Here is a 14,336-nt window from a genome sequence, read left to right on the forward strand (position 1 = left end):
CCTTTTCCAATAATGCCCATTTTATTTTTCTTGACTTACTAAATAGCATGAACGTCGAGAAGAAATTAGGTTATGACAGCCAGTGCATGCTCCTTGTTCCTCATCCCAGTAAGCACGCCTACACTATCCTACCACTAAATAGATTTGGATGTGGATTCCCAAGGCATTTTGAGGTAGTAGTTATGCTGAATAAGTGCCTTCTATCTTAGGCTCCATACTCTCAGTTCTGAAACTTAATCAAAGAGAAAGGAAATAAAATGAGGAAAGGCCAAGTTCAGTGTTCAGTGTCACTAAAGGAGTTGTTAGACATTCTGCTCAGAAACAAGTGTGCCAGGGTGCACAATTGATTATTCAACTTTTGATCTAGATCCAACACTCAAATGGCATGTTGGTCCCCAACCTTCTCCTCCAAGTAAGAACATACACAATGTTTACTGAAAATAGAATATGGCAAGTTTAAGAGAAACAAACACATAGGCAACACCCACCACCACCACAACCACCACCACAACCACCACCACAACCACCACCACAACCACTACCACAACCACCACCACTACCACCACCACAACCACCACCACCACAACCACCACCACCACCACCTCCACCACCACATATATCCATTGCCTTCTGGGGCTGGTGCCAATCAAATTCTAGATTTCTTGAAGCTCTCATTTTAAGATTCTATGATCAGGAAATCCAGATGAGTCCTACACATCAGTATGAGAAGTGGATGATATTGAAGTAGTGACTCTGGAGAGTTATCAGAATGCATCCACTGAGCCATCTGATAGTGGCTGTAGAATACAGAAAAAACAAATACCTGTGGGGTGTTCCATGTGAAAAAGCAAATGAGGACATCATTTGAACCCCCATCCCAAACTGTCAAGTGGAAGACTTCACTCGAAAGGAGGAGGCAATTGCTTTCTGTAAAGGATTTGACTGGCAATGGAAGAACCTCCAAGTTCATGCTGAGGTCCACACAACTCAGAGCATGTTAACCTTTGAACAAGAATGAGAGAGAGAGAGAGAGAGAGAGAGAGAGAGAGAGAGAGAGAGAGAGAGAGAGAGCAAGCAGGCTTCAGAGCTAAGTCACCAACAGATGAGAGGAAAACAGAACTACAAGAGAGTAATCATGAACATAGACTGCAACACCAAACACATTTTAGTCAGAAAAAAATTCATTCCTTTTAAAAGAATAATTCATGGCTCTTAGAGTAACCAACTGGATTCTGACTGGGACAAAATGACTAATGCTATCTTATTTTTCCCTTCAACTTCTCTTTCTGTATACATAAAAATAGAGAAGAAAGAGGGAGAAGGAAAGAGGGGGGGATGGATGGAGGAAGGGAGGAGAGAGAGAGAGAGAGAGAGAGAGAGAGAGAGAGAGAGAGAGAGAGAGAGAGAGAGAGAGAGAGAACACTGAGAAAATTCCAAACAAGCGACAAACAGAGTCAGTTTGGCTCATAACTCGAGACTGGGAACAAAGATAAACTAAATTGATAGCTTTCAAATGTTAATGGGGTTTGTCACCTCCTAGAGTGTGCAAATTGAAGACATCTGTCAGATCTAAAATAAATTCCAAAAATCCCAAACTAATTGCCTCATATACACAATGCAAAACCTCGGAATTCCATGAAAAAACAAACCTTCATTGGGAAAATAACCCTTCTACAATTATGATAAAAGCGGACCTGTCAATGAGCCAGCACTTAATACAGAAGGATTATTTTGAAATAAACTTCTTCAGAGCTCATTAGAATTGGAAAGAACTGCGGAAAGACATCCCTCTACCCATGTCCTGAAGTATGTGAAGGAGCTTAGCTGAATCAAATGCACAGTTGCAGCTCGAATCTCTGTTGACTTTTTGAAATTACATTCATTTGTAACACAGAAAAAATAATGTGGGGCTATGTGGAGTCTAGGCTCTGGGGGAAAAAATAGGAAAAGAGTAAAATGATTCCCATAGGAAGTCCTGGGGAATCGTATCATACATAGCATCTTGTATCTCTGAAGAGGAATTCTTTTTCTTTGCTTATCCTAAAAGGGAGTCTCAGGCCTCCAAGATGGCTCTGTGGGTAAAGATGCCTGCTTCCAAGCCTGGTACCCCAATCCTTCACAAACAAAAGACAGTTATAAAGCAACATCTTTACAGTTAGTCATTGCGTCTGGTTTCAGCAAAGCAGGGAAGTCTCTGTTGTAGGCTCCAGATGCTATCTGATGACTTCTGAAGTTTGTGCATTGGTGGACACTATGGGAGCTACATTAACGCACAGGAAAGTTTCGAATCAAAGGAGTAAGGATGTCAGTTAGACACAGAGGCCTGTGGCCAGTGGTTATCAAGGGAACTGAAGACAGCCTGCCTTCAATCTGTAATGTTTCAACTCTCCACAACAGTAGAAGTCCTCACCAGTCAATAACTAATCTGTAGACTCTCCAACACAATTATGGGGTATGTGCAAGGGCGTGTACACACACACACACACACACACACACACACACACACACACACACACACTCTCACACACGCACGCGCGCGCATGCGTGTGTGTAACTTCAGTTCATATGCACAAGCATTATCAAAATCTTTCCTGAAAGTGTGCCAATTTATCAGGGATACTTTACTGTGGCATTGCACCAAAGAGAGAAAATGGGGGGAGGGAGAGAGAATTTTTAAGACCTTTGCTTGGCAGAATTTGTCATCACCAGCAAATAGGACTATACTTGAAAAAGATTAGGGAAAACTTAGAGGAACAAAAAAAAAACTGACTTTTATGCAGTTAAGGTGGGGAGTGGTCCTTGTTTGCTTTCTGTTGCTGATAAAACATAGGCTGAAAACTACCTTGGGAAAGGTTTACAGGGTATAGTCCATCATCCAGGGATGCCAAGGCAGAATCTGAAGGAGAAACCACCCAGGAATGGTATACTTCTGGCATTCTCAGCTTTCTTTCTCACATACCCCAGGCCCACCCATCTAGGATGGCACTACCCACAGTGTACTAGACCCTCCCACATAAATTAGCAATTAAGAAAATGCCTTATAGACATGGTCTCAGACCAGTCTGGGCAATTCTTCAGTTGAGGTTCCTGCTGTGGATTATTCTCATTGTTAATAAAAAACTGATTGGCCAATAGCTGGGAAAGAAGAGATTGGTGAGACAGCCTGATGCAGAGAGAATGATGGGAAGAGGAAGGGCAGAGTCAGAAGCATCAGGGGAGATGCCAGCCAGCCACCAAGAAAGCAGGACATGTAGAAATGAGATAACAAGCTACAAGATATGTGACAATACATAGATGAATAGAAATTGGTTCACTTAAATGTAAGAGTTAGCTAGTAACAAGCCTGAGCTATCAGCCAACCATTTATAAGTAATATTAAGCCCCTGAGTGATTATTTGAGACAGGCTGTGGAACAGGGAAGATGCCTACAGGTTGCTTCTCCCCAGGTGACTATAGTTTGTGTCAAATTGACAAACACTAGCAGCACAGTTGTGGGATCCTGGTGTCCTCAGCATGACTGAATGAAGGACATGGGTTCTACAGAAAGCTGAGCATGATCAGACGTGTGGTTTTCTTCATGCCTGTCTGTTAGATGACTTCTCCTACAGCAGCAAAGCTAACTTTCCAACAACTGCTAGTCTTATGTCTTCTAAATGTCTTCTTCAGAAAAGGAAATACTGTCCCTCTGTGTCATCAAGAGGCCTCAGGGAAGCACTCTGGGTGCCTTAACTGAGTTTACCACCCTTTCCCCCAAACCATCATATTCGCTATAAAAGGAAATGCATGTTCACATAGCAGAGTCAAGTGTATGTAGACATTGCAAAAGAAGAGGGTGATGACTCCCAGGAATTAGAAGGGCTTCTAGGCATTTAATTTTATTAATATTAATTAATATATATTAATAAATAAATATAAAATTAATTAAATATTAATAAATAAATAAAAATCTGTCATTTTTTATTCCATGCACCAACTATCAGAAGCAAATAGAATGGAAACTGGAAAAGAAAATGTTGGGATCAGTGGCTTCACTTCCCTTTCTTCACTGGGAGGAGTCAAGAGCAATGGGAACTATCATCTATACCCTGCTACAAGTGGGACCTAAGCTTCACTCAAGGAAAATGATCCAGCTGAACTGGAAAACTTTCCAAGGGGATCTGGATCTCTGGCTCATTGTTCTAGTTCTAAACCTTGCTTTGTGTCTACTATAAGCCAAGCTCCTTCAGTCTCTGTACATTCTTGCAGAAATCACCACCACACCTGCACCTGACACCATCCCCAAAACAAATGGCCATTTTAGAAGTGGCCGAGGTGAAGAATTTGCACCCAGGAGTACAAAGGGTTCTACAAAAGCTTTTAAGGGCAATAGTGTCTCTGTCTCTCTGTCCTCTTCTCCAACTTCATTTTGGTCCCAGCTCTAAGGCATATATATATATATATCCTTGCAGAAAAGCCCCCTCCCCTTCCCTGATGGAACTTCATCTCCTCCTCCTCCTAGAATCTGTTTGTTGCCTTATCCCCCACTCTCAGCATATTTGGGTTAAGTGGCTACTTCAGGGAGTTCTCATGTACCTCCCATAACAAAAATTATTTCTCATCATCTCAACCTGTGGCTCTGACTTAGTACCGACCCCATGAGCTCACTGTGTGCTCAGCCACGTGTGTAGACTAAACATCTCTTGCACTGGATAATCTTTAGTAAGCATTCTTCCCTGCTGAACGCTGCCTCCAATGTGTGCTCCATGACACCCTTCCCCCATTATCCCTATCTGTCTACAGTTTGACATCTGTCAGTTGCTGCCAAATTCTGTCTTGAGTTATCAACAAGGCCCTTTAGCTTTTCAAACCCTTTCAAGATGACCTCAGACATAGTCTTACTTGGTGAGAACTCTCATTCTGGGCTGGTCACAGAATCAAATGCTTATATATAGGGTAGATCACAGAATGTCTAATTATGTCTGGTGGTAGCTATGAAGTTATACCATCAAGCAGCTAATATTAGAACCAGGCCTGTTATTTTTATTCTTTCAAACATGATAATCCTGGTGAGGTTTGAACGGCCACTTTCCTGGTCATGTGGCTCCTTCTCTAAAGTCTCTGATGTATTTATTGCTATAGATTATCTCTCCTGGATCTCACACTGATCTCAACCAAATTTGATTGTTTGTTTCAGTATTTTCAGTTTCTAATCAATCTGTACTACATACATATATCTACATACGTACTACATACACCTTCCAGTTCTGGTAGTGATATCTCAGAATCACTCATGTTACCATTCAGAAGGCAAAGAAAATGTGGGTATTTAATCTTTCAGATAGATGAAAAAACCTTTCCCCAAAAAATCTATCCACTGAGTAGCAGAATAATTTGATGGTGTTAAAATGTGAATTGCTGCTGTTTTGAAGATGGTGACAATGATGATGGGATGAAAATGCTGGTGATGGTGAAGATGCTGCTGCTGATGGTGGTGGCAATGGTGACGACAATGGGATGATGAACATGATGATGATGATGATGGTGATGGTGGTAGTGGTGATGATGAAAATGATGATGATGATGATGATGGTGGTAGAGATGATGATGATGATGGTGGTGGTGGTGGTGGTGGTGGTGTGGTGGTAGTGATGATGATGATGATGATGATGGTGATGGTATTAGTAATGATGATGAACATGATGATGATGATAATGGTGATGGTGGTCTAGATAATGATGATGAAAATAATGATGATGATGGTGATGGTGGTAGAGATGATGATGATGATGGTGGTGGTGGTGGTAGTGATGATGAAAATGATGATGATGATGGTGGTGATGGTGGTAGAGATGATGATGAAAATGATGGTGGTGGTGGTGGTGGTGATAGTGGTAGTGATGATGATGATGATGATGGTGATTGATGGTGGTAGTGATGATGATGATGGTGATGGTGGTGATTATGATTATAATGATGATGATGGTAGGTGGCCTCAATTCATCTCTGAAAAGATATACACTAGCAGACCAGATTATAAAACAATAACAAAAACTATATGTTGTCTCCAAGAAACACACATAACCAATGAAGGTACCCAAAACCTTAATATCAACAGATGGAAAAAAACTACCAAGCAAATAGAAAATGTAAGCAAGCTGGTATAGCTACCCTTAGACAAAATAGAGAGCTCAAAAGAGAAAAAAGGAGACACTACGTATTTATAAAGGAACAATTTATCAAGAAGATATAATAATTGTAAACCTTTGTGAACCAAATACTATAGTCCCCAATTTCATAAAATAAACAGTAAAAGACATTAAAGATCATATAGGTCCTGACACAATAATAGTAAATGAATTCAATATCTACCTCTAAAATTTAGTTAGTTCTTCCAAACTAAAGGCAAATAGTGAAATTTTAGAGCTAAAATATACTGTGGATGAACTAGCTTAGCAGATATATACAGACTATTTCATCCAACATGTGGAACCAAAAAAGACCGTGAATAGCCAAAGTGCCAAAGAGTAAAAACAAAGCTGGAGGTATTTTAACACCCAACCTCAAATTATACTATAGGACTATAGTGACAACGTGATGCTGGTTTAAAAACAGACAGACTGATGAACTCATATAGAAGAGCCAGAGTTCAGACAAGGGGTTGAGATCCAAAACTGACACAGAATTGTAGAAATTAAACACCGAGAGAATAAACCTGCCAAGTCAACAAAAAATAGACAGTGAGAAGAAACTTATTCTCTGTTAATGGGGATGCAAGTTAATATAGGCAATGTGGAAGTAGGTTTGTAAGCTTCTCAAAGCAGTACAAAAACAAGTACCATATGACACAGCTATTTCATTCCTGGGCATTACCCAGAGAACTGCATACCTTATCATAAAGGTATCTGCACCCCCGTGTTTATTGCTGCTTTATTCACTAGAGCAAAGAACTAGAAACATCCTTATTGCCCATCAAGTTATGAATGGATGATAAAAATTTGTTACAGATGTCTCTTAGTGTTACCACTGCTATGATGAAATACCATGACCAAAGCAAGTTGGGGAGGGAAAGATTTATTTGGGTTACACTTCCACACCACTGTTCATCATGAAAGAGATCGGGACAGGAACTCAAACAGGGTAGGAACCTGGAGGCAGGAGCTGATGCAGAGGCTGTGGAGGGGTGCTGCTTACTGGATTGCTCTTCATGACTTGCTCACCCTGATTTCTTATAGAACCCAAGACCACCAGCCCAGGGATGGGACCACCCACATTGGGCTGTTCCCTCCCCCATCAATTACAAATTAAGAAAATGATCTATAGCAGCAGTTGTCAACCTGGGGGGTCAGATAACCCTTTCACATGGATTATCTAAGACCATTGGAAAGCACAGATATTTATATTATGTTTCATGACAGTAGCAAAACTACAGTTATGAAATAGCAATGAAATAATTTTATGGTTGGGGGGTCACCACAACATGAAGAACTGTATTAAAGGCTCACAACATTTGGAAAGTTGAGAACCATTGCTCTCCAGGCCTCCCTGTAGCGAGAGTTTTCCTGCCTTACCCACAGTCAGGACAAATCTTTGTCACCCGCCAGTCCCACAGCCGCTCAGACCCAACCAAGTAAACACAGAGACTTATATTGCTTACAAACTGTATGGCCGTGACAGGCTTCTTGCTAACTGTTCTTATATCTTAAATTAACCCATTTCTATAAATCTATACCTTGCCATGTGACTCATGGCCTACCAGCATCTTCACATGCGGCTTGTCATGGTGGCGGCTGGCAGTGTCTCCTTCTGCCTTCTTGTTCTTTCTTTCCTCCTCTCTGTTAGTCCCACCTACTTCCTGCCTAGCCACGGGCCAATCAGTGTTTTATTTATTGACCAATCAGAGCAACACATTTGCCATACAGAACATCCCACAGCACCTCCCTCCAGCCAGATTTTATGGGGGCATTTTCTCAGTTGAGGTTACCTCCTCTCAGCTGACCATAACATGTGTCGTGTTGTCATGAAATAAGCCAGCACAATATGTAAAATGCACTACAACACATCTCAAAAGAAAACTGAAATTTGAAACTTGCCAGAAAGTGGATATATTTAGAATGTCTAATATTAAGTAAGGTCAAATCTTAGGAAGAAAAACTGCATATTCCCTGTCATCTGCAGAATCTAGGCAAATATACATATATACATATATGTATATATATGCATATATGTATATGTGTGTGTGTGTGTGCAAACAAATGTCAGTGTAACATGAAGAAAGGAGAAGAAGGGCTAAATATAAGAGATGAGAAGGACTGAACACAGGTGATGGACATGAGTTATGGAAGAGGATATAAAGACAACTGTTTTTCTAGCTCTGTTTCTGTCATGGATTTTTGGGGTTTGATGGTGGGTAAGCACATAAAACATACTCAATGCTGAAAATACAAAATCTAATATGAAGCGCCACATCTTCCTTTCCAAATGCCTACTAACTACATAGTAGTTTTGGTGTGTGATGTTTTATTTATTTGTAAGTCTTTTTTTTCTAGTAAAGTTTATAAAATTAAAAAGAATATCAATATTATTCTCTATGTGTTTTTTAAAAACATGTTTTGTTTAAATTATGCAAGACAAAATTGTCTTTTTGGGTCTGGGTGTTTAGGTGAGAAGCATTGGAATCGGAGAGTGGATATTTATTGATCCCTGGCATGTGACAAGCACTTTCAGGTTTCAGCTCCTTATTGTACGAATGATAAAATTAATTTAAATTTCAATGATTGCAGACTCTCCTGATGAACACCCTGGGCCAGGCCCCTGCCCACCTTCATGCCACTGTGCTGGGTCTCACGGTCTGTCTAAAATCTGCCCAGGCCTTCTACAGTCTGTTCACCACACTAAGCCCACAATCACACTGAGCGCCTCCTGACTAAGACCATCTACCAGACTGCCATCCTGCTTGGATCTAAGAGTCCTTAGAGTGGCTGCAGGGGGTTCCCAAAGCATGCTCTGCCTTCTGAGACTACTCAAATGCTGCCTTCCTGAGGAGGTTGAACACAGCCCTCTGGAGTGCCATGTTCTCTCTCTCTATTAATTGTCATTTTTGTTACACTGTACTCTCTACTTCCCATATCTGTCCTTCCCCAGGGAGACAGATATTCCATGGGATCCAGGACTCGCTTTCACCTTTTTAGAAACATATTTTGCTTTTACCTAATATGGCTCCCACAGCTACAGGTGCATGCTTGGTGTTGAAAAATATTTATTGAGGGCCACTGAGATGGCTCAGTGGGTAAAGGCACTCACTGCCAAGACAGATGACCTGAGTTCAACCCCTGGAACCTACATATGGAAGTTGTCCTTTGATATACACATGTGATCATGCAAACATGTGTGCCAGCACACATACATGCCAAACAGTTAAATGTAAAACATCAAAACTGAGTTTGTGGCTGAATGAATGAATGGTTCTTCAAATCCCTTGGGCCAGAAGTAGTTCTCCAAACTAAGGTCCAGCACCAAATAGTGTATGCTTTTCTCTGCCAATAGCCTCCCGAGAGAAGCCCCAAAGGGTGCAGGTCCTTGTGTGGGAGTTAGTGCCAGCTAATACCACCGCCCCCCCAGCAACAGGAGGGGGTGGGGCATATGTTTCCAGGAGACCCAAAGGTGCCTTCCTGCTGGGGTAGGGATTTTTATGAGGAGGAGTGTGCTTTTTTATTTATTTTTTCCACCGCCAGTACTTGAATTCAGGAGGTAGAATCTACAATCTGATAAGTAGACACCTGCCCTCCACACCGTGGGACAGAGAACCAGATGTGGTCTCTTTCCTGTCATTCTGAAAGCCTTTCTTTTTTCCTGATATAATTCAAACCTCCTCCTGGCAGGCCATAAACTTCAACAGGAGATCATTAGAAGATACCTCTACACCAGGAAAAAATATCAAGTCAAGAAAACAAATAGCTAAATGTTTAGAAATACCTTTGATTTGTATCAGACTCAAATGACTTCAACGGTTATTAGTCACAATCATGGAGTTCTGGCGAGTGTCTTGTTTTTGTCTGAAGGCTCCTGACCTCTAAATCATGTGCACCCTTCATTTCCAGGGTCACCTTTCTTCCTTCCAGAGGAAAAGGTGATAGGGCACAGTCTCCGTGGACTCTGCAGGCCCAGGAGAGCACTCCGCATCCTCCTGGTTGTCAACTCTGCCCTGCTGGAGGAAACCTAGGGGCTGACTTTGCAGCCCATGAAACATTCTCCAAGGCTGTCCACCCTCACACCCTACCGTCAACCGCCATGTTTCCTTCATGCCTTTTATTCATCAAATTCTGACAAAAGGCAAGTGGAGACTTTCCAGGAAAAATAAGTTTATCTGCAAAAAACCCCGATGGTCCCCTGTGGCAATTCATTATTTTTCAATTAAATTTACTGCAGGCTGGCAGTGGCCTTAGTTTAATTTTCTCCTGTTTGTTTACCGAACAGGGAAACACATAATACAAAGCGTAATAAAAGTCAGATTGAGTTAATTAAATACGGAACCAGGAAACTCGAATTCTGTCTTTCAAACAGCTTTCTCATTAGATCTCCCTGGAAAAATATCGTTTTGAGTTGAAATACATTTTGACATTTACAATATTTCATTCGTTGGTGTCCCTTTTTCTTTCCTGGGGCATGAGGAAGGTAGCAGACATTAGTTCACACCAGTTTGTCAGGGGTGATGGTGCCGGGTGGGGAGGGTGAGCAGTGTTGAGAACCCCAAGCTTTGGAATCATTCTGAATGTTGTGTCTTCCCTCAGCAGGTCCTCTGTGATCAGAATGGCCAAGACCAGAAGCGAAGTGCTCCAGCCCCTGCGATTAGACTGCTCCAGGTCCAGCCATCTTGGAAAACTCTTTGATGCCTGGCCTGTGGTCACAATGATTTTTATACACAGAACACCAGCTTCTCAAGAGAAAGAACAAAATACAAACATATAGACTGTTGCTTGGGGAAGAATATCCAGCATTGAACTGAGAAATATACAAAAATCCAATGGTGCGTCTTAGGTCACATCTGTCCAGTGTATACAAGAGACATGTCAGTCTATAACTTCAAAGGGCTGAGGAGCTTCTGACGAAAAAGCCAACTTCTCCTCTTCCTGGATTTAACCACACATATTCATTTGAAGTGTGCATTATTCTCCAGGTTCCAGGTTAAATTCTGATACATATGAGGGTTACTTGAAGGGACAATTTTTAAAGAGAAACTTCTGGGACTCCCAAGCAGTTCTTAGTCGCAGTGTGTGGAAGTCTTACTCCAAGACAAAAGGCAAATCCTTGGTGCATCATTTTGTCAATAAAATGAGTAGCTGCTGTTTTTCAGTTTGAGTTTTATTCACCATGGCTTTTTCAACTATTATAAGCTGTGAGTGAATTCCTGGAAAGATGCTCTTTCTATAGAGACTGCTCAAAACTGCAGTGAGAGGCTGGAATACTGCAGAATAGCCATTTGTCACTCACCTCAATGTCAGAACTAACATTCTGTGACTAATAGATAAAAAAAATCTTTTGGGATATATTATATAGAAGATCACTGGTTTCCACTACCCAAGAGTTAAGAATGTCCATCTTATAGCATCTTGGGCCACCAGGAAAGCCTATAGGAAAGCTTCTCACATTTTTATAACCTCCTCTATTAAACCCCTCAATGTATTTTAAACTTGCCTTGATGCATAGCTTTCTCTGTTCTGTAAAACTATGAAACTGCTTCCATGTTAGAACATGGAATCTCGGGTAACCTTAATCTGTGTTCCTGGGCCATGATCACTCAAAATGACTCCAAAATGAGCTATCTCTTTATTCCTTTTGAAACGAGAGCTGTGAGTTTTGTGCTGACAATATGTTCAGCAAAATGTCGAGCATTCTGATTCAAAATTATAATATTTGTCCCAAATATTAATCAATACTTAAAAATAATAAATGGAAATTTTTTCTTTTCATTATCAATATTTATTTGCAAAAAATTTGACTTCTTCTTCCAAAGTAATATATGACTGAAAACTATTACTGAAACTGAAAATAAGCAAGAAAACTAAATGTATTCTGAATTATAACCAGTCATGTATTAATTACTATTTAACTTTATTATGTATCTTACTGCAAATTTACACACCCTGAATTTTTTATTTTACTTATAAATATGATATTTAATCCATGTTAGTTTTAATATAGTTACAATAAACCTTTTAAACTCTCAAAAGAAGGCTAATAATCTGGAAATGCATCAATATCCTTGAAGTCTCCCTTCCCTCCCATCCCCTCACCACCAAGCCTAATCCTGCCCCAGATGCAACAATTATCCCCAATAAATTATGATGTAAACTCCTAGAAAACATTTCTATGTGGTTCTACAGATAAACTCAAATGTATATGTATAGATAGAAGTGGAAATATCTCATCTTGGCTTTTTAACATAATTAGCATCAAATAGTATAGGTGTAATTTTCCATGCCTTCATTGTTTACTGAAAACTGTGTCATGAATATCATTGCTTGTCAGCAGGTGAGGCTTAAGAAGCCTTTTCTTAGCTACATAATTTTTATGGCATTGATTCATAAGTGACTCACCTAGTCCTCACATGGACAGAAATTTCAGTTTTACCTTTTTTATTTTTGAGGCTGTAAACCCTTGGACCCAGTTCTGGAAAATATGTGTATTTCTTCATGGTAAATACCAACCTCTGGATATACAAATTATGGGTAATAATCGCCAAAGCAAAAGCACCTATCTATGTGTCATCATGGACATCACAGAAGGAAAGAAGAGCCTACAAAGGATAGGTCCTTTCAGCAAGGGGAGTTTGCATTTATTACTTTGAAAATAGCTTTTTACATTGCTTAGAAGAATTGATTGCTGTGCCCTGAGTATCTACTAGTACCTTCAAAACTATGATCAACATTCACATCAGGCATACCCTTGAATTGCCTTTAAAGCTCTTAACATCTTCAAACCTTAGAACTAATTTAGAGCCGGGAGCTGCCTCAGTGGTAGTTCACTTACTTAGTGTATCAACATCACTTTAAAACCAAAAGTAAAAACGGGTTTAGAGTGACATCAATTGAAATGGCAAACTAGTGGAAACACATGAACTGTGGACCAATAGCTGAGGAGTCCCCATGGTACTAGACTAGGCCCTCTGGATGAGTGACACAGTTGTTTAGCTTGAACTGCTTAGGGGAGCCCCAGGCAGTGGGATCAGACCATCTCTGGTGTATGAGCCTGCTTTTTGGAGCCTAGTGCCTATGGTGAGACACTTTGTGCAGCCTTGGTGCAGGGAGGAGGAGCTTGGACCTGCCTCAACTGAATGTGCCAGGCTCTGCTGACTCCCCATGGGAGACCTTGCCTTGGAGGAGGTAGGCTGGGGCGGGGGGGAAGGCAGGGAGGCAGGCGGAGGGAGGAGAGGGGAATCTGTGGTTGGTATGTAAAATGAATAGAAAATCTCTTAATAATGAAAAAAATGGCAGACTATGGACCTCTGAAAATTATCCCTCTGTGAAAGCAAGAAGTTGTCAGAATCAGTTGTTCAGTAGACTGAAAATCAAATGCTTCCACCAGTCTGGAGAGAGTTACAAAGACAAACAAATGAATCATGCCAAGAGCAAGGTTGTGGCGTCACAATTGTCTGTAGCCTCATCCCCCCTCCTCCACTCGCAATAGCCTCGAAAGCAACAGTCTGAGCCATCTTAGCGAAAGCCAAGCCTGCCAACCACTGGAAAAGGCAGAGCATAGCAAAAACTCCTTTCCATGGCCATCTCCCATTTTCTGTGTTCCTGGAAGCCCCCACTCGAAAGCCTATCTTTATTTGACCTGACATAGAGCTGCCTATGTGGTGTGAACAGGGCTTAGCCCAGAGGCACTCCTGAACACAGCCAGAGACCCTGTTCTGAACAGAGGAGCTAAGGGAGGCACACAACAAGCTGAGCAAGAAGCTTACAAAGGAAAGTCTGGCACTAAATGTCCTTGGTGGTGGCAGGGGCACAGAGGGTGGTGGGAGTGCAGTTTTGCAAAGCTTAGACATATTTCATGTAGGCAGAAATGCTTCCTCATTATATAGGACTGACTGTATACAGGCTCCAGATGGTGAGCATGCTGGTGGAGGACCTTAAGCTTTTACCTTTGGCTGACCTTGATGTCTACAGAAGTAGAAAGCAAAAGCTAAGACAGTTGTAAACCACAACCCCAATATGCACACAAGCCCCAACACAAAATACAAGGGGATTTGTTGGTTACAAGCATCTTAATGGATCTCTCTGTATCCACAGCTAACTATTGTGTACGCCAAATAAGAAGTCAGTGGTAGATCCATGGCAAGAGTACACGTTATTCTGGGT

Source organism: Peromyscus maniculatus, chromosome 8 (assembly GCF_049852395.1).
Source record: "Peromyscus maniculatus bairdii isolate BWxNUB_F1_BW_parent chromosome 8, HU_Pman_BW_mat_3.1, whole genome shotgun sequence".
In the NCBI taxonomy this organism is placed as follows: Eukaryota; Metazoa; Chordata; class Mammalia; order Rodentia; family Cricetidae; genus Peromyscus; species Peromyscus maniculatus.